The 24,345-nt window shown below is 43.7% G+C and overlaps 1 long non-coding RNA gene across 1 annotated transcript; it reads left to right on the top strand.

The window, feature by feature from the left end:
* The first annotated feature begins 8,031 nt into the window (after window positions 1–8,031).
* Window positions 8,032–9,215, top strand: LOC310735031. Its single transcript, XR_014536185.1, has 3 exons — window positions 8,032–8,070; window positions 8,543–8,599; window positions 8,872–9,215. It is a non-coding gene; the product is annotated as an uncharacterized lncRNA (long non-coding RNA).
* Window positions 9,216–24,345: the final 15,130 nt, after the last annotated feature.

Below are 24,345 nucleotides of genomic sequence, written 5' to 3'. Positions count from 1 at the left end.
CAGTCTGCAGCTATTTCAGACCATTATCTTATCTCTTTTAAAAATCTGCCTCAGTCATTGCATTTCTACCTCACCACGTTACCGTGTTTACCGTACTTTCACATCAGTTACAGCAGCAAGTTTTAATTAATAATCTTCTGGAAATTACGATATTAGATAGATCTCCGTCTGACCCCGCAGAGCTCGACTGGGCCACTGAACATCTAGAATCAACGTTACGTTACACTCTAGATGATGGAGCTCCAAAATGATCAGGGAGAATAAATTAGCACAGTGGTATAATGATCATACGCGCACCTTAAAACAGACCACTCGGAAATTAGAACGTAAATGGAGTCAAACCAAATTGACAGTATTTCAAATAGCATGGAAGGAGAATCTTCTGAGTTCTAGAAAATCTCTCAGTGCTGCTAGATCAGCATATTTCTCCTCCCATGGGTGTAAATTTCATTTAACAGTTTCTCATAAGCAATGAAGGGGACACAAATAATACAGCTAAATTGTACTTATAAAGATATGGTTTAGGTGCACTGAAAAATGATCTTATGTCCATTTTGCTTTTCTCCGTCATTTTATCTAGTCTATGACACTGCAAGGCAAGTTTATTTATACTGTAGCACATTTCATACAAAATGGTAATTCAAAGTGCTTCACATAAAGAAAGTAAAACTATCATAAAAAATAATCACAACAATAAAAACAAGGAATTAAAAAAAGGTTTAAATTGTATTTACAATTAATTTAGACACTTAAGAACAGAATAGAAATTGTTTATAAAAATACAGTGGGGTCAGTTGGGATGTAGCACAGTGCTCATTTAGTAAATGCACAGATAAACAATATGCTAATTGTGTGTTAATGTTAAGTTAACATTATGTCAAGTCGTCCCAAATAAAACACTGCATGGGAAACGGCTTTGGCCTGTTAGCTGCAGTGCACTATGCTACAAGCTATCGTAAACAAGCTAACGTTCACTAGATAAGTGATATTTTAATCGTTAATAGAGCAGATTCATGGAAAATTACATCCATAATCAGCATTTTTGCCGCAACTAATTTATGAATGAGTAACTACATTAAAGAGAATCGCTTTATTTAAAGTGAATAAAATACCCTAGTTAATGGAGTTGAACATTAATTGAGCCGCAGCCACACACCTGACTAGTGTGTGTAGAGAAGGTGAGATGAACACACACCTGACTCGTGTGTGTAGAGCAGGTGAGATGAACACACACCTGACTCGTGTGTGTAGAGAAGGTGAGATGAACACACACCTGACTCGTGTGTGTGTAGAGTAGGTGAGATGAACACACACCTGACTCGTGTGTGTAGAGAAGGTGAGATGAACACACACCTGACTAGTGTGTGTAGAGAAGGTGAGATGAACGCACACCTGACTCGTGTGTGCAGAGAAGGTGAGATGAACACACACCTGACTAGTGTGTGTAGAGAAGGTGAGATGAACGCACACCTGACTCGTGTGTGTAGAGAAGGTGAGATGAACGCACACCTGACTCGTGTGTGTAGAGTAGGTGAGATGAACGCACACCTGACTCGTGTGTGTAGAGAAGGTGAGATGAACGCACACCTGACTAGTGTGTGTAGAGAAGGTGAGATGAACGCACACCTGACTCGTGTGTGCAGAGAAGGTGAGATGAACGCACACCTGACTCGTGTGTGTGTAGAGTAGGTGAGATGAACACACACCTGACTCGTGTGTGTAGAGAAGGTGAGATGAACACACACCTGACTAGTGTGTGTAGAGAAGGTGAGATGAACGCACACCTGACTCGTGTGTGCAGAGAAGGTGAGATGAACACACACCTGACTAGTGTGTGTAGAGAAGGTGAGATGAACGCACACCTGACTCGTGTGTGTAGAGAAGGTGAGATGAACGCACACCTGACTAGTGTGTGTAGAGAAGGTGAGATGAACGCACACCTGACTCGTGTGTGCAGAGAAGGTGAGATGAACGCACACCTGACTCGTGTGTGCAGAGAAGGTGAGATGAACACACACCTGACTCGTGTGTGTGTAGAGTAGGTGAGATGAACACACACCTGACTCGTGTGTGTAGAGCAGGTGAGATGAACGCACACCTGACTAGTGTGTGTAGAGAAGGTGAGATGAACGCACACCTGACTCGTGTGTGCAGAGAAGGTGAGATGAACGCACACCTGACTCGTGTGTGTAGAGAAGGTGAGATGAACGCACACCTGACTCGTGTGTGTGTAGAGTAGGTGAGATGAACGCACACCTGACTCGTGTGTGTAGAGCAGGTGAGATGAACGCACACCTGACTCGTGTGTGTGTAGAGCAGGTGAGATGAACGCAAACCTGACTCGTGTGTGTAGAGAAGGTGAGATGAACGCACACCTGACTCGTGTGTGTGTAGAGAAGGTGAGATGAACGCACACCTGACTCGTGTGTGCAGAGAAGGTGAGATGAACGCACACCTGACTCGTGTGTGCAGAGAAGGTGAGATGAACGCACACCTGACTCGTGTGTGTAGAGAAGGTGAGATGAACGCACACCTGACTCGTGTGTGCAGAGAAGGTGAGATGAACGCACACCTGACTCGTGTGTGCAGAGAAGGTGAGATGAACGCACACCTGACTCGTGTGTGCAGAGAAGGTGAGATGAACGCACACCTGACTCGTGTGTGTAGAGAAGGTGAGATGAACGCACACCTGACTCGTGTGTGTAGAGAAGGTGAGATGAACGCACACCTGACTCGTGTGTGTGTAGAGTAGGTGAGATGAACGCACACCTGACTCGTGTGTGTGTAGAGTAGGTGAGATGAACGCACACCTGACTCGTGTGTGTGTAGAGTAGGTGAGATGAACGCACACCTGACTCGTGTGTGTAGAGCAGGTGAGATGAACGCACACCTGACTCGTGTGTGTGTAGAGTAGGTGAGATGAACGCACACCTGACTAGTGTGTGTAGAGAAGGTGAGATGAACGCACACCTGACTCGTGTGTGTGTAGAGAAGGTGAGATGAACGCACACCTGACTCGTGTGTGTAGAGAAGGTGAGATGAACGCACACCTGACTCGTGTGTGCAGAGAAGGTGAGATGAACGCACACCTGACTAGTGTGTGTAGAGAAGGTGAGATGAACGCACACCTGACTAGTGTGTGTAGAGAAGGTGAGATGAACGCACACCTGACTCGTGTGTGTAGAGAAGGTGAGATGAACGCACACCTGACTAGTGTGTGTAGAGAAGGTGAGATGAACGCACACCTGACTCGTGTGTGCAGAGAAGGTGAGATGAACACACACCTGACTCGTGTGTGTGTAGAGTAGGTGAGATGAACACACACCTGACTCGTGTGTGTAGAGAAGGTGAGATGAACACACACCTGACTAGTGTGTGTAGAGAAGGTGAGATGAACGCACACCTGACTCGTGTGTGCAGAGAAGGTGAGATGAACGCACACCTGACTAGTGTGTGTAGAGAAGGTGAGATGAACGCACACCTGACTCGTGTGTGTAGAGAAGGTGAGATGAACGCACACCTGACTCGTGTGTGTGTAGAGTAGGTGAGATGAACGCACACCTGACTCGTGTGTGTAGAGCAGGTGAGATGAACGCACACCTGACTCGTGTGTGTGTAGAGCAGGTGAGATGAACGCAAACCTGACTCGTGTGTGTAGAGCAGGTGAGATGAACGCAAACCTGACTCGTGTGTGCAGAGAAGGTGAGATGAACACACACCTGACTCGTGTGTGTAGAGAAGGTGAGATGAACGCACACCTGACTCGTGTGTGCAGAGAAGGTGAGATGAACACACACCTGACTCGTGTGTGCAGAGAAGGTGAGATGAACACACACCTGACTCGTGTGTGTAGAGAAGGTGAGATGAACGCACACCTGACTCGTGTGTGTAGAGAAGGTGAGATGAACGCACACCTGACTCGTGTGTGTGTAGAGTAGGTGAGATGAACGCACACCTGACTCGTGTGTGTGTAGAGTAGGTGAGATGAACGCACACCTGACTCGTGTGTGTAGAGCAGGTGAGATGAACGCACACCTGACTCGTGTGTGTGTAGAGTAGGTGAGATGAACGCACACCTGACTCGTGTGTGTGTAGAGTAGGTGAGATGAACGCACACCTGACTCGTGTGTGTAGAGAAGGTGAGATGAACGCACACCTGACTCGTGTGTGTAGAGTAGGTGAGATGAACGCACACCTGACTCGTGTGTGTAGAGTAGGTGAGATGAACGCACACCTGACTCGTGTGTGTAGAGTAGGTGAGATGAACGCACACCTGACTCGTGTGTGTGTAGAGTAGGTGAGATGAACGCACACCTGACTCGTGTGTGTGTAGAGTAGGTGAGATGAACACACACCTGACTCGTGTGTGTAGAAAAGGTGAGATGAACGCACACCTGACTAGTGTGTGTAGAGAAGGTGAGATGAACACACACCTAACTCGTGTGTGTAGAGAAGGTGAGATGAACGCACACCTGACTCGTGTGTGTAGAGCAGGTGAGATGAACGCACACCTGACTCGTGTGTGTGTGTAGAGTAGGTGAGATGAACGCACACCTGACTCGTGTGTGTAGAGAAGGTGAGATGAACGCACACCTGACTCGTGTGTGTAGAGAAGGTGAGATGAACGCACACCTGACTCGTGTGTGTGTAGAGAAGGTGAGATGAACGCACACCTGACTCGTGTGTGCAGAGAAGGTGAGATGAACACACACCTGACTCGTGTGTGCAGAGAAGGTGAGATGAACACACACCTGACTCGTGTGTGTAGAGAAGGTGAGATGAACGCACACCTGACTCGTGTGTGTAGAGAAGGTGAGATGAACGCACACCTGACTCGTGTGTGTAGAGAAGGTGAGATGAACGCACACCTGACTCGTGTGTGTAGAGAAGGTGAGATGAACGCACACCTGACTCGTGTGTGTAGAGAAGGTGAGATGAACGCACACCTGACTCGTGTGTGTAGAGCAGGTGAGATGAACGCACACCTGACTCGTGTGTGTAGAGCAGGTGAGATGAACGCACACCTGACTCGTGTGTGTGTAGAGTAGGTGAGATGAACGCACACCTGACTCGTGTGTGTAGAGAAGGTGAGATGAACGCACACCTGACTCGTGTGTGTAGAGCAGGTGAGAGGAACGCACACCTGACTCGTGTGTGTAGAGTAGGTGAGATGAACGCACACCTGACTCGTGTGTGTGTAGAGTAGGTGAGATGAACGCACACCTGACTCGTGTGTGTGTAGAGTAGGTGAGATGAACACACACCTGACTCGTGTGTGTGTAGAGTAGGTGAGATGAACGCACACCTGACTCGTGTGTGTGTAGAGTAGGTGAGATGAACACACACCTGACTCGTGTGTGTGTAGAGTAGGTGAGATGAACACACACCTGACTCGTGTGTGTGTAGAGTAGGTGAGATGAACGCACACCTGACTCGTGTGTGTAGAAAAGGTGAGATGAACGCACACCTGACTAGTGTGTGTAGAGAAGGTGAGATGAACACACACCTGACTCGTGTGTGTAGAGAAGGTGAGATGAACGCACACCTGACTCGTGTGTGTAGAGCAGGTGAGATGAACGCACACCTGACTCATGTGTGTGTGTAGAGTAGGTGAGATGAACGCACACCTGACTCGTGTGTGTAGAGAAGGTGAGATGAACACACACACCTGACTCGTGTGTGTAGAGCAGGTGAGATGAACGCACACCTGACTCGTGTGTGTGTAGAGCAGGTGAGATGAACGCACACCTGACTCGTGTGTGTAGAGCAGGTGAGATGAACGCACACCTGACTCGTGTGTGTAGAGCAGGTGAGATGAACGCACACCTGACTCGTGTGTGTAGAGCAGGTGAGATGAACGCACACCTGACTCGTGTGTGTAGAGAAGGTGAGATGAACGCACACCTGACTCGTGTGTGTAGAGCAGGTGAGATGAACGCACACCTGACTCGTGTGTGTAGAGTAGGTGAGATGAACGCACACCTGACTCGTGTGTGTAGAGCAGGTGAGATGAACGCACACCTGACTAGTGTGTGTAGAGAAGGTGAGATGAACGCACACCTGACTCGTGTGTGTAGAGCAGGTGAGATGAACGCACACCTGACTCGTGTGTGTAGAGTAGGTGAGATGAACGCACACCTGACTCGTGTGTGTAGAGCAGGTGAGATGAACGCACACCTGACTAGTGTGTGTAGAGAAGGTGAGATGAACGCACACCTGACTCGTGTGTGTAGAGCAGGTGAGATGAACTGGGAAAGCAGGCAGTGGGTCAAACCACTGTGAGGAATGGGAGGGGGGACTCAACTGTTTCTAAATGCAGTTTTTGCGTCTTTTTTTTTTTTCTACTTACACAATTATTTTGGTATACATACATATATATATATATATTGGCGGAGACAATCCTCGGATGGAGGGGGGGGGGGTGGATTTACGCCCATGTCTCCACCCTCATAGAAAATAACAAGCAGAATCCTAGATTTTTATTCTGCACGGTAGCAAAATTAACAGGGAATAAAAGCACTGCACTCACATGCACACCATCAATAGGTAGTAATGATTTCATGAACTTTTTTAATAATAAAGTTAAAAACATCAGGCAAGAAATCCAGACGGTTAATATAAATCCAAATTATTTTACAAGTAACCCTGTAGACAGCAGCGTCATTATAGCGGACAATCAACTACAAAGCTTCACTCCTATTCAAGAGAACGACTTCATTTCATTAATTTCCTCATCAAAATCATCAACCTGCATTCTCCATCCCTCACCTACAAGTTTCCTCAAACAGATCATTCCAGAGGGAATCGAACCTGTTTTAAAATAATAAACTCTTTCATTAGCACTGGTTTTGTACCTAAATCCTTCAAACTGCAGTTATCAACCCCCTAATCAAGAAACCTGACCTTCACCCTGTCAGCTGTCCAACTACAGACCAATATCAGACCTCCTCTTTATCTCCAAGATTCTAGAAAAGGTTGAAGCACAGCAGTTCTGCTTACATCTACTGAGGAACAACATTTATGAAATGTATCAGTCAGGATTTCGGCCTCATCATAGCACAGAGACGGCGCTAGTTAAGGTGGTAAATGACTGTTATTGGTCTCTGATTAGGGTTTTGTCTCTTGACTTGTTTTGCTCGACCTCAGTGCAGCTTTTCACACCATTGATCATAATCTCTTTTGATTGCATGGGACAGAATTTTATTTCTGATCTGAGAAACTCTCCAAAGCACCCGAGAAAAACTTTAGCATTTTGCTTTACAGGGACACCTGAGACTTGTTTAGTACATAATCCCAAGTATACAATATAAAATAGGCATGTAATAATCTGAATTTAAAAAACAAATGAAAAATGTATATGGCCTTTGGAGGCACCCTCTGATGGTGATTAAATATTTGCATCAATATCAGAAGTTTTTTTTTATAAACTGCTTCCAAGTATCAGAATCAGTTTTATTAGCCAAGTTTTCAGGTCTCTCCAAATATTCCCGGTCAGGGCTCTAGCTGGGTCACTTTAGGACATTCACAGTGTTGTTTGCTAATCCATTCTGGTGTTGTCTTGACTGTGTATTTGGGGTCATTGTCATCTAGGAAGGTGAACTTTCAACCCAGTCTGAGGTCCTGAGTGTTATGAAACAGGTTTTTATTGAGGAGATCGCTGTACTCCATTCAGCTTTACCTCAACCCTGACCACCAAAGGCATCCAGTGCCCCATAAAGGGTTACTTATAACAGGGAATGTGTGCAAAGTCCAAATCCCGGCTGATGAAAGTAAAACATAAAAATGCTGGATATAAAACCTCCTTGTGCACCTCCTCAGGAACTCACTCAGGAGCTGAAGCCATCACTGGAGACGACCAATCAGGTACCATTCAATGCATTTATTTCTTTATCTAGAGTTAAATAATAAAAAAAAAAAAGGAACCACGTTTGGGCTTTTTAAATGTTATCTTTGATGCATGCGCCTCCTGGCGTGGTTTTAGAAAACAGTCTCATTTTACCATTATTTCTCTTTCTCTATATTTCTAGTCTGATTTCCCGTGCGTGTGATTTTCCTTCAAAATGTCAGCAGGTAAGCTCACGACAATGGAGTCTGTATGTGTAGCTGATGTCTGTTGTTACACCAGATTATTATTATTTTTTTATTAATATCATTTTTGTAATTGTTTTATTTAACTTTATTTTATTACTTGCTCTCTGTTTTTATTTTCATTGTGAAACACATGGCTGATGTCACACAGTCCAGAGTGGATTAGAGCTTTAACTTGTTTAAATAGTTAAATGTGGCATCATTGCAAATGTTGTTCTGTCTAAAAACAAGTTACTTAAATAACATTTAATGATGTTAATAAAATGATTATTTTTCTGTTAAAATAAATTCACGCTATAAAACAGGTGCTGGTGGCGAATACTGCTGCAAAATGTTTACAAGTTCATCATTTTCTCGTATATACACGACATCATATTCAATAAATCATGAACAGTGTGTTTCTTTATCAATTATCTGATATATTGACATGTTCTATGTGTTCTGTGGTGAACAGGCAAAGCAGGAAGAGCGCTAATGTTGCTAATTCTTGTCCATGTGTTTTGTTACCCAGGTATGCTAAAGTTTATTCAGTTGTTTTAAATTTGTTTATTTTGTATAAAAGATCTACATTTTGTGTATTTATTCTATGTTTAAAAAAAAAATTATATATATATATATATATATATATATATATATATATATATATATATAAAGAGAGAGAGAGAGAGAGAGAGAGAGAGAGAGAGATATATATATTGATATAATTAATAAATAATCAATTACTTATTTAAATGAATTGAAATTAAATACTTATTCATTCACTACATCACTAAATTGTTGCAGGACGAGTTGCCGCAGATTGGAGACTCTCAGCTGATGGTCCAAGTGCTTCTGAAGTATCAGAAACCATGGCTCGAGCTGAGCTTGGAAGTTTATCAGCTGCAACTGATTCATTTGAGGCGAAGCTGGGTCTGGGAGTCGATACTGGTGTCGAAGTTCATGATGACAATTTTGAGTTTAAGCTTCTTGGCACCGGGATGACTCTTGGTCGCACAATAGAAATTTCTATTTTTGGAAGTTCACTGAGTTTCGATTTGTGGTGATTGTTGTTTACAATAATTACCAGGATCATTTTTCTGTCTGTCATTTCATCAAGAAACAGAGAAATAAAATAATCATTAAATATACTGTGCTTTCCCAGATTCCTCTTCAAAGAAAATTTACATTAGAGGAAGCAAAACCTTAGCCCAGATATGCACAACAATAAGCACATTTTCAACCTCACACAATTTGCAAAACACTAAACACACTTCTCTACATTAGACACAGAAATCTAACAGAAAGTCACTTCTTTGCCATTTTAAGGCACTGCTTTCTAAAACACCACCTCCATGAACACAGTTGATCAAACACGGCCGTCAGCTATGCAGATACATAGGTGCCTAATTGTAAACTCAATAATCAGGTGTAATCACAATAAAAAGGCAGCAGGTGAGGGGTTTAGAGAAAGAGGGAGACCTGTGTTATTGAAACAGTTACATCAGACTCATTCCATTGTGCCCAGAATGAAGGGACTTGCCAGGACCCGCATGTGGTGGCCAGGAATGAATCAAGATGTGGAGAAAATGGTGACTGAATGTGAGATATGTCAAAGCTTTAAAAAGACACCTTCCCAAGCGCCTTTGCACCCCTAGGAGTGGCCTTTTGATCAGAATCAATTAGCAAAACAAAAATACTGAAGTGTACATTATTTACCTCCACATGTTCATACTGTAGGTCTTTTACTCTTTCAGAATTTCATTCAAATTGCACTCGGAAGAGTTGCTTCATCTGTATGTGATGTTCTTTACGAGAGACCTGATGGACATTACTGAAAACTGTGTGGTCATTCAGGATGTTTATCCGAATTTCTCTAAAATGTATTGTATTATTGGCCAAAACCATGTTTATTATTCAGCTCTCTCTTGTTCCACCATGAATATGAGACCCTTTCCTTCTCTACGTTCTCAAAGTTTATATATACATCAACTTTACCATTCCTAATGTAGTAACAGCAACTAACATTTTTGCTAAAAACCCAGCCATTAGGGAGGCACAAGCCAGTGCACTCTTAGTGCCGGTCCCAAGCCCGGATAAATGAGGAGGGTTGCGTTAGGAAAAGCATCCAGCGTAAAACATTTGCCAAATCAAATATGTGGATCATGAATCAGAAATTCATACCAGACCGCCACAGGTATCGTTAACAAACAGGGTACTGGTGGAAATTGAGCTTCTGTTACCCGAAGGAGGAGAAGGAGAGGAGGAAGACGTCTACAGAGACAGCAGGGAAAGGAGAAGTGTAGGAAAATGGAGGTTTGGTTGGTACTTAAAATGTGAGATAATGACTGGTTAAGGGATAGAGTTAGCTGAGGGATGAGGGACAATGAGGGACATGGGTTATATCGGTAGAAGAATGCTGAGGATAGAGCCACCAGAAAGCAGGAATAAAGAAAGGCCAAAGAGGTTCATGAATGTATTCATGGATAAATTCATGGATTATATTAGAAATGAAAACACATCTCTAATATAATTAAGCATTTAACCTGCTATACACTCATTAACAACTATTTATAGTCAATATTACAACAAACAGCAATTTTACTTATCCACTTATTAACTTTAATACTACAAGACTCATAATTATGTAATTAGGTTCATTTCTCCCACTTGGTTATGTAAATGCATATCTGATTGCATTCACAATTGTTTAACATTGCAAACATATATAACTCACCAAAGTTCAAGAATGAACACGTGAATGTATTAACTATTCGTCCAACTTTTTCCTTTTTTTTTTCTCTCTTGCTCAGAATCCTGCTGCACATGTCCATACCCTAACAAACATGGCTTCCCCACCTTCATCTAACATGATGTGGCGGGACCTCTGCATAGATGCATTGCGATTGGATGGTCACTGAAAAGTCAATCAACCAGCTGTTCAATTATACAGGGTTACATCTTCATCATAAAACAAACATCGACAACATCTAACTTATGTGCTCATACATAATAAACATGTTATATAAGCAATCAGTTTAAGAGGTCATAGGTACAGGCTTGGTAATAGTGGGACAGTATGACTCAGGTACTTGTAAAAGGTGACATCAGTTCCTTACATAGGTCTTACCATTAGATTGTACAATATAGTTGTTGGGTTAGAGGGCCTTCTCAGAAACTGTGGCTAGTTTGTCAAACTCACGGCTCGTTTCCACCCTTACTGTCTGCCCAAGCTCCGGAGGCAAAAGATATCTGGCAGCTTTCTCATGGCTTTTATAATATTCAGGCAAGGATATTAGTCTCAACTCTGTGTGTGAGCTGGGTTGGTCCCATGTGGATCAGAGACCTGGTGCATCGGGACAGTAGCTGTTGCACTGGAAAAGGAATGCCAAGGAATTTGGTGCTTTGATGATCTCCACGGAGGAGCCATTAATGATCAGTGTAGAATGGCTCCTCTATGCTCCCCTGAAGTCCACAACCATATCTTTGGTTTTGTAAATGTTCAAAGACAGATTGTTGGCTCCACACCAGGCTGTTAACTGTTGCACCTCCTCTCTGTATGCTTACTCGTCGTTGAGGAGACCCACCACGGTCATGTCATCGGCGAACTTGACGATGTGGTTCGAGCTGGATGCCACGACGGTGCCAGAAATGCAAGCATGCAGAGTGGGAGGAGAGCTGATTCAGTTAGCTGAGTTGGGAGCCAGAGCCCACGGAGCGCGAGGATGGCGAGTCAGAAGTCGGAGTGCATTAAACGTGAGCAGAGCAGGGCCGAGAACCAGAGTGGGTTGAGCGCGAGCAGAGCAGAGCCGAGATCTGTAACGCAGAGGGGAGAGTCGGAAAAACAGGCATGGTCGGGAGGCCGGAGGTGAGAATAGACAGGCAGAAACAGGTCGGTAACTGAGGGTTGAATATTTCAGGGAAAAATGCTGGAGTGTAATCAGGGTGAGCCTTGAAGACAATCTGGCACCGATTGGAGGTTTCTGGCATCCTTATATGTGTTTGCAAGATGAACGCCATTTCCACGTAGCATGTTGCAAGGGGCGGTTCCTCGGTGGTGGAGGTGCCGGAAGTGCTCATGCGGGCTGACAGCTGTTCCCAATACGGACTGACTGAGGTCTCACAGTCAGGAAGTCTAGGATCCAGTTGCAGAAGGAGATGTTCAGGCCCAGTAGGCTCAGCTCCTTGATCAGGTGCTAAGGAAATTATTGTGTTGAATGCCGAGCTGAAGTGTATAAACAGCATTCGTACGTAACTGTCCTTATTGTCCAGGTGGATGATGGCCAGATGAAGGGTCGTGGAGATGGCATTGTCCATGAAATGGTTTGAACGATACGCAAATTGCATGGGGTCCATTGAGGGTGGCAGCTGGGTCTTGATGTGCCTCAAGACGAGCCTCTCTAAGCACTTTATCACAATGGGTGTGAGTGTGACGGGACGATACTCATTGAGGCAGGAGACTGTAGACTTCTTCGGCACTGGGACGATGGTCGTTGTCTTGAATCATGTAGGAACAACTGCGCTGCTCAGGGAGATGTTGCCGGTGAAGACATCCGCTGCTAGCTGTTCTGCACAATACCTGAGCGCTCTGCCAGGAACATTGTCTGGTCCAGCAGACTTCCGTGGGTTAACTCTGCATGGAGTTTTCCTCACTTCAGCCGTAGTTAGACAGAGCACCTGGTCACTGGGAGGAGGGATGGTCTTCCTCGCCTCCATGTTGTTCTGCACCTCGAACAGGGCGTAGAAGTTGTTCTGCGCATCTGAGAGTTAGGCGTCTCGGTCACAAGCAGGTGATGTTGTCTTGTAGCTCGTGATCACTTGGATGCCCTGCCACATGCATTGTGTGTCTCCGCTGTCTTGGAAGTGGCTGTGGATTCTCTTGGCATGTGCACGCTTTACCTCTCTGATGGCACGGGACAGTTAGGCCCCTCCTCTGAAGGTGGAGTCTCTTTGTTTCAGCAGCGCACGCACTTTTGCAGTCATCCACAGCTTCTGGTTGGAGCATGTAGTGATGGCCTTGTAGTTGGTCACACGCTTGCTGATGTAGCTGGTCACTGCTGATGTGTACTCCTCCAAGTTGATGGAATCGCCATTGGTTGCAGCCTCCCTAGGGGTCTGCATGAAACATGCCGGGGATGTTTGTTTAAACAAGATTAAGATTAAGAAAGATTAAGATGAAGTTCAAGAATCATTCGCTGGATGCGCACTGTGCAGAGGCTTCTCAAAATGGTAATGAGAAGCTGATGATCTGTCTTCGTGTTCACTGGACAGCCATAAATGTAATTATGGAATCGAATTTTACACAGGAAAAGACTAACCCCAAGAGTACTTTCTCAATCTGTTTCAGTGTCAGCGAGAGGTCTTGATGCGAAAGCAACAATCCTGCAATCCCGAAGACAAATTGCACTGAAACCATGAAGTGATGCATCAGCAGACAATGTTACAGCTTGTGCACATCAAAATACTGTAGGACAGGTGGACTTGTCGTTTGAGTGTGTCCACAGTAGCAGTAGTAATGCCATTCAACATCTTGGCACAGGAGCTGACAAAGAGGAGCCATAATCTCACTGCAATGATGTATGAATTTGGAGAGGTAGTTGGTCATGCCAAGAAACCTCTGCAGTCCATGATTGTCTTTTGGGGTAGGCATATAGTGAATGTTTATTTTTCTGGGTCAGGACCCCTTGACTTTTTTGACTATGAGATGCTAGCCCACATATTGCACCCCTGAGACCTGAGATTTTGTTGTGTTCAGCAGCATATTAATGGCTCTGACATGGTCTAACACACACGGGTGGGAGTAACTTCAAGATGGCGCCGGTGAGGTCGGCTGCCGTCATAACTGCTCCGGCTACGTTTTTTTCTTTTTTTGTTTATTTTATTCTTTTATTTAATTAGTTACAGTTCCAAATACAAAAGATGGAAATCATTAGATATGACAGAGACACTCATATCTATTGGTGTACAATGCACTCACCTTTCGCCGTTTTTAAACCCGGAACCATCCTGGCCGAGCAAGATACTGAGGGAGAACAAAGGACGCGACCTGTACCATCATCCACAAGGGAAACGAGCCTTCGTCAGGAACAGGCTGAGGGCACGCGCACACCACGCTCCCTTACCTAGTATCCTGTTATCCAACGTCCAGTCACTGGAGAACAAGTTCGACGACCTCAGGGCAAGGGTCAAGTTCCAGAGAGACATTCGGGACTGCAACCTTCTCTGCTTCACCGAGACATGGCTGAACCCAGCGGTACCGGACCAGCAGAGTTTTTCTCGATTTACCGCATGGACAGAACACTGGAGTCGGGGAAGTCAAGAGGAGGTGGATTGTGTCTGATGGTGAACAACCACTGGTGCGACAGCGCGAGCATTGTTCCTCTTTCACGCTCCTGCACACCAAACCTGGAACTACTGACCATCAAACGTCAGCCCTTCTATCTACCTCGGGAATAAAGCTCGGTCATAGTCAGTGCCATTTATATTCCACCTCAAGCGGACACGGACACTGCAGTATGGGACTTACACGAGACACTAACTCTTCACCAAACACAGCATCGGGACGCTGCGCTCATTGTGGTCGGAGATTTTAACAGCATGGCCGCAGGAAGTGGGGGTGCTGCAGCACCCACTATTGGTGAGAGAGAGATTTTTAAAAAATTTTGCACAATTTATAAATTCCTTATGAATATTTTAGGAAATGATTGTGACACACGTAGGCTATTAAGTGTATTTTGGATTTTAATTTAATTATTTTGAGGCCCTAATCAACACAGGTTCGGAAGTTACGTTGTCAACGTCAGGCAGGCAGGCTAGTGGTAACGTTAGCTGAGTAAAGAGGTTTCCCGCTCATTCCATGCAGCGTATGATACATCCATTTATGGCAGCAGCAGACTAGTAAATTTACATAGTCTAATGACAGAAACGAGGAGGAAATATGGCAAAAAAACAGATTTAGGATTTTTTTGGAAAACCACAACCATGACAACGGAGTCTGTCCGCCCGCCTCTGCCTGCAGATGCACCGGCAGGCCCAGCCCCAGCACCCACAACCCAACCTAGCATGATTGGATTAGACGAGCCCTTCCAGCCAACATCCAGTTTCAAGTTTCCTGCACGCCGTTGTTGTATTGAAACGTTTTCACGTCCTGTTGCACCGGCTTGGTTTGCTAGATGGCAGTGGCTGCATTATGTGGAAGAGACTGATCAGATTTTGTGTTTTGTTTGCCTGAAAGCAGTCGGTAAAAACCTCATACCTAGAGAAAACAGACTACAGTTTGTGCTTGTTATTAATTAGACATATGATAATTGGTAAGGCGCGTCAAGTTCATTTGTAAAGCGCGTTTCACAAGCGCGGGTGATTTTAGTTTGGTTTTCTCTGGCAGCGCGCAAACATAGCCTAAATGCCTTGCCCTTGTGGAAGATTAAATTAGCTCTTTTACAACAACATGAAGATATCAGAAAAAGAGATCGGTGGTCTCTTTCCTGCTCGTGTTCCACATCCCTCTCAAAGTGCAGAGCGGGAGGCTATAACACCTCTTTGTGTGGAAATATAAAACTGTTTATTTTTTTTTTAATGGATTCAACTTTATTATATTATGTAAGTTACCAGTATTTACTGATATTTATTTCAATGCTTTACAGGCTTTAGTGTGTTGTTTCTTTGGTTTTTTATTTATTTATTTCAAAACAACCCCCCAACCACATCAACACCGCCGTATTTGGTCCATTACCACCGCGGTGGTAAAAAAAACTGCCATCTTCACAGCCCTATGTATTTATTTTTAAAATGTATTCTAAATAGGCCCATAGGCTCATAGGTTTTTTGTCCAAAAAAATACATAAAAAGATTTCACAGCACCCCCTGTTCAAAATTACTTCCAGCGGCCCTGTTTAACAGTGCCAACCTCAAGCGCGCAATACAGAACTTTCATCAGCACATTACCTGCCCCACCAGGGGCGAAAGAAAACTGGACCACTGTTACACAACACTAAAGAACAGCTACAAGGCACAATCATGTCCACCGTTTGGGAAATCGGACCATGCCGCCATCTTCCTTATGCCTGTTTACAAACAAAGGCTGAAACAGGAAGCTCCGGTTCAGAGGGACGTCGCACGCTGGACTGACCAATCGGTGGCCGCTCTGCAGGACGCTTTGGATGACGCAGACTGGGACATGTTCAGGTGCAGCTCTGATGACGTCAACATGTTTACGGAAGCGGTTGTGGGATTTATCGGGAAACTGGCAGATGATACAGTGCAAAAAAACACTATCAGAACGTTTCCCAACCAGAAGCCGTGGGTGGATAAAACCATCCGCGGCGCTCTGAGATCCCACTCCGCTGCCTACAACATGGGGCTCGCCAACCCCGGGACATGGAAGAGTACAAGGCTGCATCTTACAGTGTTTGCAGAGCGGTGAAGGATGCAAAGTGGTGCTACGGGAGGAAACTAGAGTCACAGTTTCAACATGGTGGCTCTAGGAGCCTGTGGCAGGGACTAAGAACAATAACGGACTATAGAACACCATCTTCTAGAATTGTGAATGCGGACGCTTCTCTGGCAGACGAGCTAAACACCTTTTACACTCATTTCGAGGCTGCAGTTAACCACGCTAGTGGCACAAACAGCGTGCACGCCCAGAGAGCCGAAGAGGTAAACACGTTCACCATCTCAGAGCATGACGTGCGGTGGGCATTCAAGAGGGTGAATACCAGGAAGGCAGCAGGACCAGATGGCATCACAGGTCGGGTTCTGAAAGCCTGCGCTGACCAGCTAGCACCGGTGTTCACTGAGATATTCAACCTCTCACTGGAACAATCTGTTGTCCCCTCATGTTTCAAACAGTCCACCATTGTTCCGGTCCCGAAGAAACCGCCTGCCTTAACGACTATCGCCCTGTAGCCTTGACCTCAGTAGTGATGACGTGCTTCGAGAGACTGATCAGAGACTTCATCACTGCCTCACTACCGGACACACTGGATCCACTACAGTTCGCATACCATCAGAACCGTTCTACTGAGAAAGCCATTGCTCATCTCCTTCACACCACGATGAGCCACCTGGACCACAGAAATGGAAATTATACAAAGATGCTGTTTGTGGACTACAGTTCAGCATTTAAAACCATAATTCCCTCCACACTCACCTCTAAGTTGGAGGTCCTGGGACTCAGCCTGCCGCTGTGTCAATGGATCTCTAACTTCCTGACAGACAGACCACAAGCTGTACGGGTGGGCAAACACACCTCATCCACCCTCACCTTCAGCACTGGAGCTCCCCAGGGTTGTGTTCTGAGCCCCCTGCTGTACTCACTGTACACATATGACTGTGTGGCCACTTTCAACTCCACCACCATCATCAAGTTTGCTGACGACACTGTTGTGGTGGGCCTGATCTCCAACAACGACGAGACGGCCTACCTATAGGAGGTTAAAAACCTGGAGAGATGGTGCAAGGAGAACAACCGTCTTCTGAACGTCAGCAGGACTAAGGAGTTGATCGTGGACTTCAACACAAAGCAGGAGCGGTCATACCAACTGCTAAACATCAGCCATCCCAACAATGGATTTTTTTTCTCTGTTGCGGTCAGGGAAACACTTCCGCTCCCTGAAAGCGAACACAGAGAATGAGGAGGAGCTTCTTCCCGCAGGCTATTCGGAGTTTAAACCAGGAAATACCCAGGATCTAAAAACTGGCCCACTCTCTCCATCATCACACTTCTTCTCTGTACAAATCTCACCTTTCGCACCACGACACTTTAAACTCTGGACTCGCACAGCACAGTGCACTTTATATTTTTACCACACCATACCACACACGGACACTTATGGACAATCTAAACCACCTTAAATTGTCTATTGTTTACTGTTTCACTGATTACTGCAAAAAAACATTTTTTGTATATACATCATTTTCTTTCATATATATATATATACAGTTATGTTCAAAATAATAGCAGTACAATGTGACTAACCAGATTAATCCAGGTTTTTAGTAGATTTTTTATTGCTACGTGACAAACAAGTTACCAGTAGGTGCAGTAGATTCTCTGAAAACAAACAAGACCCATCACCCCTTTCAACTAATTGCCCAATTGCACAGCCTTACGAGCGTGCATATCATGAATGATGGGTCTTGTTTGTTTTCTGAGAATCTACTGCACCTACTGGTAACTTGTTTGTCACGTAGCAATAAAAAATATACTAAAAACCTGGATTAATCTGGTTAGTCACATTGTACTGCTATTATTTTGAACATAACTGTATATATATTATATATATATATATATTTTTTTTTAATCTTTATATATTCTTATATTTTATTTTATATAGTTTTTATACTTTATTTAACAGTCTTCTTTTTCTTTGTATTATGTTTCTCCCCATCCTATTCCCTCATGCCGGACCATCGTAATAAGCATTTCACTGCATGTCGTACCCTGTATGTTTGTGTATGTGACAAATAAAATTTGATTTGATTTGAGGCACACATTTGTTGTTCCTCAACAGAAGAGCCCAAGATAAAGTTGTCATCCACAACTATTTCACAAGGCTGCCTGGAGAATGCATATGTGTACCATGCCATCCTTTTTGACTGTGGCTGCCATTGCAGAAACTCATCGTGTAGCTTTCTTCACTGTTGAGAAAATGCCCAGTCTGGTCACTCTCTCTAACTTTTGCAAGACTTTGTGGAATGTAATCATTCTCTGGGCACACACAGTTTATCTTAACAATTCTATTCGCAACGTGAAATAGAAATTTCCCCCAGAAGACCTAGGGTAGCAGAGCTCAGTGTTTAAACTGTTTGATCACCATAGAAATCAGATCTTTTTTGACTGGTCAATTTGGGTGTTGTGGTCGATATAGTGCAATGTGAATTTCATTGCATTTAGCCCAAGTGTCTATTTTCAGCTTGGCCTGCTTATTACTGGTTGTTGAGAGAGTTGTGAATATTCTCTTTTTTTTTGTTTTCGCAAACAGCGCTACACTTTTACAATGAAAATCTTGGTGGACCTCATTTTCCACTTCATTAATTCTGTGTAGGTTCTTTCACTAGTTCCACTAGATGGCACCATCCGCCCATCTGTATTTTGAGGATTGGATCTCTAACACTTGGCAAAGTGATTCCCCCTGTATCATGAGTTGCAGCATTTATTAATAGCCGAGCATTTGTTGCGCTCACTAGGGGATTGAACCCCCAACCTTCCAATCAGTAGCCCAGCACCTTAACCACTGAGCTACCACTCAACCACATACTTTTGCATTAGTATAAAAAATGCAAATAGATTTGTAAACATTTTTTCTAGCTAGTTAGGATTAGTAGTCAAGTCAAGTTTAAAGTCAAGTTTATTTCTATAGCGCTTTTCACAACAGACATTGTCTCAAAGCAGCTTTACAGAAATCAACATCATGAGTATAAAATCCAAGAATTGTTTTTGAACAGGAAATAGTTTTTATTTTTTTAAATGATGTCCTCATGTGGAGACACTTGGTTAATATTATTGCGTAACAGTGTCCAGTGTATTACAAAGTAGTAAACTGTATATTTTAAAGCCTGAACATCGGTGTGCAAAAACTCAATTCTGTTAAATCAGAATAATATGATCAGCATGTAGCTGGTTCACAACAGGATCAGCAGCATCACAATCAGACAAATCCTCCATATCACAGTTCTTTCCTATTATTGATTTCAATAATCTTTCTGCAACTGACAATGAATTTTGCCATAGAAATGCAGCACAGAAAAATAAAACTTAAGACTAATGTGCACCACATGCTGGAACTCCTATTCTTGATGTAAACTGTTGTTTTTTTTTTCTCAAATATTTCCAAGTTACGTGCCCTCACTTTTAGATTTTCACTTTATTTCACAATTTTCACCCATATGAGGATGGGTTCCCCTTTGAGTCTGGTTCCTCTCAAGGTTTCTTCCTCATATCATCTAAGGGAGTTTTTCCTTGCCACTGTCGCCACGGCTGCTCATCAGGGACAAACGCACACCATTCACCTTCACTGTTGTTTTCTGTAAAGCTGCTTTGAGACAATGTCTGTTGTGAAAAGCGCTATACAAATAAACTTGACTTGACTTGACTTTGTTATTTTACATCATAAGTGTCCTCAAACGAGTACTTCCTAATTAGCAGTGTCCAATTTTGTAACTCTTCCCGTGGGCTCACCACCTGCAGGAGGGATCGTAAGGGACGGTGCTGTGAGGATTGGGCAGCAGTCGAAGGCGGGGGTCTGCTTAGACTGCTGCCCCCGCGACCCGAATTACGGATAAGCGGGAGAAAATGAATGAATGAATGAATTTTGTAACTATTGATAAAACTTGTCAAAAACACATCTTTCAGCTCCTTCCTTCTGGCAGGTGATACAGAACTCTGTTCAACAAAACTGCCAGACACAGGAACAGTTTCTTTCCCTAAGCAATCAGCCTCATTAACAACTGACCATAATTATATTCCCTGCTTCATATGCATTATCAGAACTGTCAGTCATCACATTATCTGTATATGTGTCAGGCTGATAACACCTTAACTCAATCATGCTTTATTTCACAGTCAAAATATACAGCAGTCAGGAAGAACTATAAACAAAGTAATCCGCTTGGGACGAGTAATCCAATGGAAAGCAATGTTTGAAAACGAAAGTAAACTCCACGACAAAGAGTAATCCACATAGGAGACGGAACCAGCAGGGAATGCTGGTGATCGAGGATCCACAGGAATCACCAGCATGACATTCAAGAACCGACAGCCTGTGAATCGAAAACGTGAGTTCATATAGTCATCTCCTAAACGAGTCACAGCTGTCGGCAATCAAAGCCGGCCCGGCATAACGAGGCAGAGATCGGAGGTGGAGAGACGCCCTCGACGAAGATCAGGGGCTGAGTGGCGTCCTCGGCAGAGATCAGAGGCCAAGCGGCGTCTTCGGCAGAGATCAGAGGCCATACGTCGGCCACGGTGGAGTCCAGAGGCCGAGCGACACCCATGGCGGAGTTCAAGTTATGCAAAATGAAATATTATGTGCAGGGAACCCAAAATGCAATGTCTCCATATGAGGACGGGAGGGTCCCAGGAGTTTTTGTTTGACTACACCCTTTCTCATTCCCACTGTCATTATATAATGCTATAGTTACATTCGAGGAAGTGCTGTGGAGCAGTTAGAACGTATTTTTTAAACCAGTTGAATTGAGATTCTGTCAGTAGTTAAAGAATATTAGTAGTGACTCGTTTTCTGACCAACATGCTACAAACATTTTTCTCTAAAGAACAGAGAGGTGAGATGGTTCAACAACGTTCCTTCATACTGTCTTCTGTTCAAGGTTATCAACATAAATGTTATAGTTATTATGAATGAACAGTTATTTAAAAAAATATATGGTTAAATAAATGCAACTTTAATGAAGAATTTAAGAGAATGAAATCAGCGAATCGGCCATGTGCAGTCAGAGGAGTGTGAACCCTAATGCAGAAACAAACAAGAGGCTGTAGAAAAGTCCAATACGGAGCAATGTTCAATTCCGGCATCAGAAAAATAAGTGCGGAATCCAAAGAAAACTTGGGGAAACAAATGCAGACAAAATCTTTCTTATTTAATAAAAAAAAGGTAAGAACAAAAACTCATGACGAGATGGTACAAAAAAAGAAAAAAAAAAAATCACACACCCAATTAAACGCAAAACAGGTAGCTGAGAAAGTGAGCACAAAAAAATTTATTTTAAGAAAACTGCATAACGCAGTGAAGTAAAAACAAAAGTAACAAACATGCAGACCCAAGAGAGGAAACAAGTCAGAACAGAACTGAGCACAGGGGCTTGGGGAAGAAAAGAATTACAAATAAATTAATAGATAACAGAAAAAATGAAGTACAGAGCGCCATTACAAATAAATCACCAATCATTTATATTGTATTTTTCTAACAGTTTGAATGCCTTTTACAAATAGCATTTTTTAATATACTTTTTTTCATTTCACAGATGAAAATGGAGGGGTGACGGGTGGTGGGGGGTGATGAGGAGCGAGAGGGAGAAAGAGAGAGAGAGAGAGAGAGAGAGAGAGAGAGAGAGAGAGAGAGAGAGAGAGAGAGAGAGAGATGGGGGGGAGAAGAGGGGTTGGCGGGGAGAAGGGAGGGGGGGGGGAGAGATGGGGGGGGAGAAGAGGGGTTGGTGGGGAGAGAGAGGGGGGGAGAGAGAGAGAGAGAGAAAGAGAGAAGAGGGTGACAGGGAGAGAGGGATATAGATTATTATGTGTCATGGTTGTCGTATGAAAGTTAATGTCACTGTGCAGTTTGGACTCTGGTAAGACTGCATCTGGCAGCAGATCTAAAAAGTAGAAGCAGAAGAAATCAGAAAGTTTACTTCTAGCTGCATGTGGTCCTAGTAAAAGTTCTTCCGTCTTATCTGAGTTGAGCAGAAGGAAGTTATCGAGCATCCACTGTCTAATGTCCTTTACCAGAGGAGGGAAGTAATGGAGTACAAATACTTCGTTACTGTACTTAATTTGATTTTTCTGGTATCAGTTTTTTACTCCACTATTTATTTTTCAGTCAACTTTTTACTTTTACTCATTACATTTTTACACAAATATCTGTACTTTTTACTTCTTACATTTTCAAAACAGCATCGTTACTTTTAGTATTATTTCTTCTCATTGAGAAGATCAAACCTTCATTGCAGCTTTTTCACCATATCACAGGTGTATTATTTCCTGGCTATCAGACGTAGACGTAGGCAAGCAGAGCTAACAATGAGCAAGGCAACAAGAGGATGTTGGTCTGTAGGACAGCTTAAGAGATGAAGAAGAGGAGGAGAGTGAGGACTGAAAGAAAAATAAGATGGTGGAAACTGTAGTGTGAGGTTCAGGGAAGAGGTCAGACAGGAGCTCGGTGGTGGTGAAGAGGTGCTGGATGATTGTGGAACTACTGCAGGAGTGATGAGGGAGACAGATAGAAAGGTACTTGGTGTAACATCTAGAAATAGAAAGAAAGACAAAGAGACGTGGTGGTGGAATGAGGAAGTGCAGGAGAGAAGAAGGAGAAAGAGATTGGAGAAACAGAATTGTGATCAACAGAGTGATGAGAAAAGTAGGCAGGAGAACAAGGAGATGCAGCAGCAACTGATTTTTAAGAATAAAGGAGATGTGCAGAACTGCAGGAACTATGTGATTAGAAATGAGTTTATTAGAGGGACGGCGCATGTAGGACGTTTTGGAGACAAGGTGAGGGAAGTGAGATTGAGATGGTTTGGACTTGTGCAGAGGAGGGACATGGGGTATATCAGTAGGAGAATGCTGAGGATGGAGACACCAGGAAGAAGGAAAAGAGGAAGTTTATGGATGTGGTGAGGGAAGACATGCAGGTAGTTGGTTCCAAGAAGGCAGATGTAGAGAACAGGGGGGTATGGAGACGGATGATCTGCTGTGGAGACCCCTATTGGGAGAAGCAGAAAGATTTTTTATTGTCCATCTGACAGTTCTGATCATTTATTAAAATGCCATCAATCATTCTTACATTTTCAAATCGAATTCTTTTTCTTGCAGCACAGGGCATCCTAGATATCATCGATAACTTCGACAGACCTGGAGAAGCATACGCTGATGGACTGTACGCTGAAGCGGACGCATACGCCTATGCTTTCGAAAACAAACCAGGAACGCGCATCCCTAAAGCAGGAGCTGCTGCTGCGGCTGGTGTAGGACGAGCTGGGGCAAAGTGGAGCATCTTCTCAGCTGAAGCTAGAGGACCAAATGCTGCTGCTTCTGCTGAGGCTAATGTTCTGAAAGCAGTAGCCATGGCTCGAGCTGAGATTGGAAGTGTGTCAGCTGCAGCTGGTCCAGTTTCAGCAAAGCTGGGTCTGGGGATCGACACTGGTGTCACACTTAGTCCCGCTAAATTAGAGTGTAAGATTCTTGGCTTTGGGGTGACAGTCGGTTCCACATTTGAAATTTCATTTCTTAACAGTGGCTTTGAAATAAATCTTTGTGTTTGTACAAGAAATGAAATTAATCACAATGGAAACAACAGAGAATAAAACCTAAAAAAACTATGAAACAGGATGTGGGCAGCTGTTCTTTCATATTCATTTGAAAAGAGAAAACAAAGACTACAAACCCAGTTTAGGGTTTACACACACACACACACACACACACACACACACACACACACACACACACACACACACACACACACACACACACTAAGAGTTTCAAGACATTTTATTTTTAGCACACAGAAGTTGAAAACACGTGATGATGATGAAGAACTGAAAGGAATTCTGTTC

Source organism: Silurus aristotelis (assembly GCF_946808225.1).
Source record: "Silurus aristotelis genome assembly, chromosome: 12".
Classification (NCBI taxonomy): Eukaryota; Metazoa; Chordata; class Actinopteri; order Siluriformes; family Siluridae; genus Silurus; species Silurus aristotelis.
Note: the sequence above shows the minus strand (reverse complement) of the source record. Positions and strands in the feature narration are given on the sequence as shown.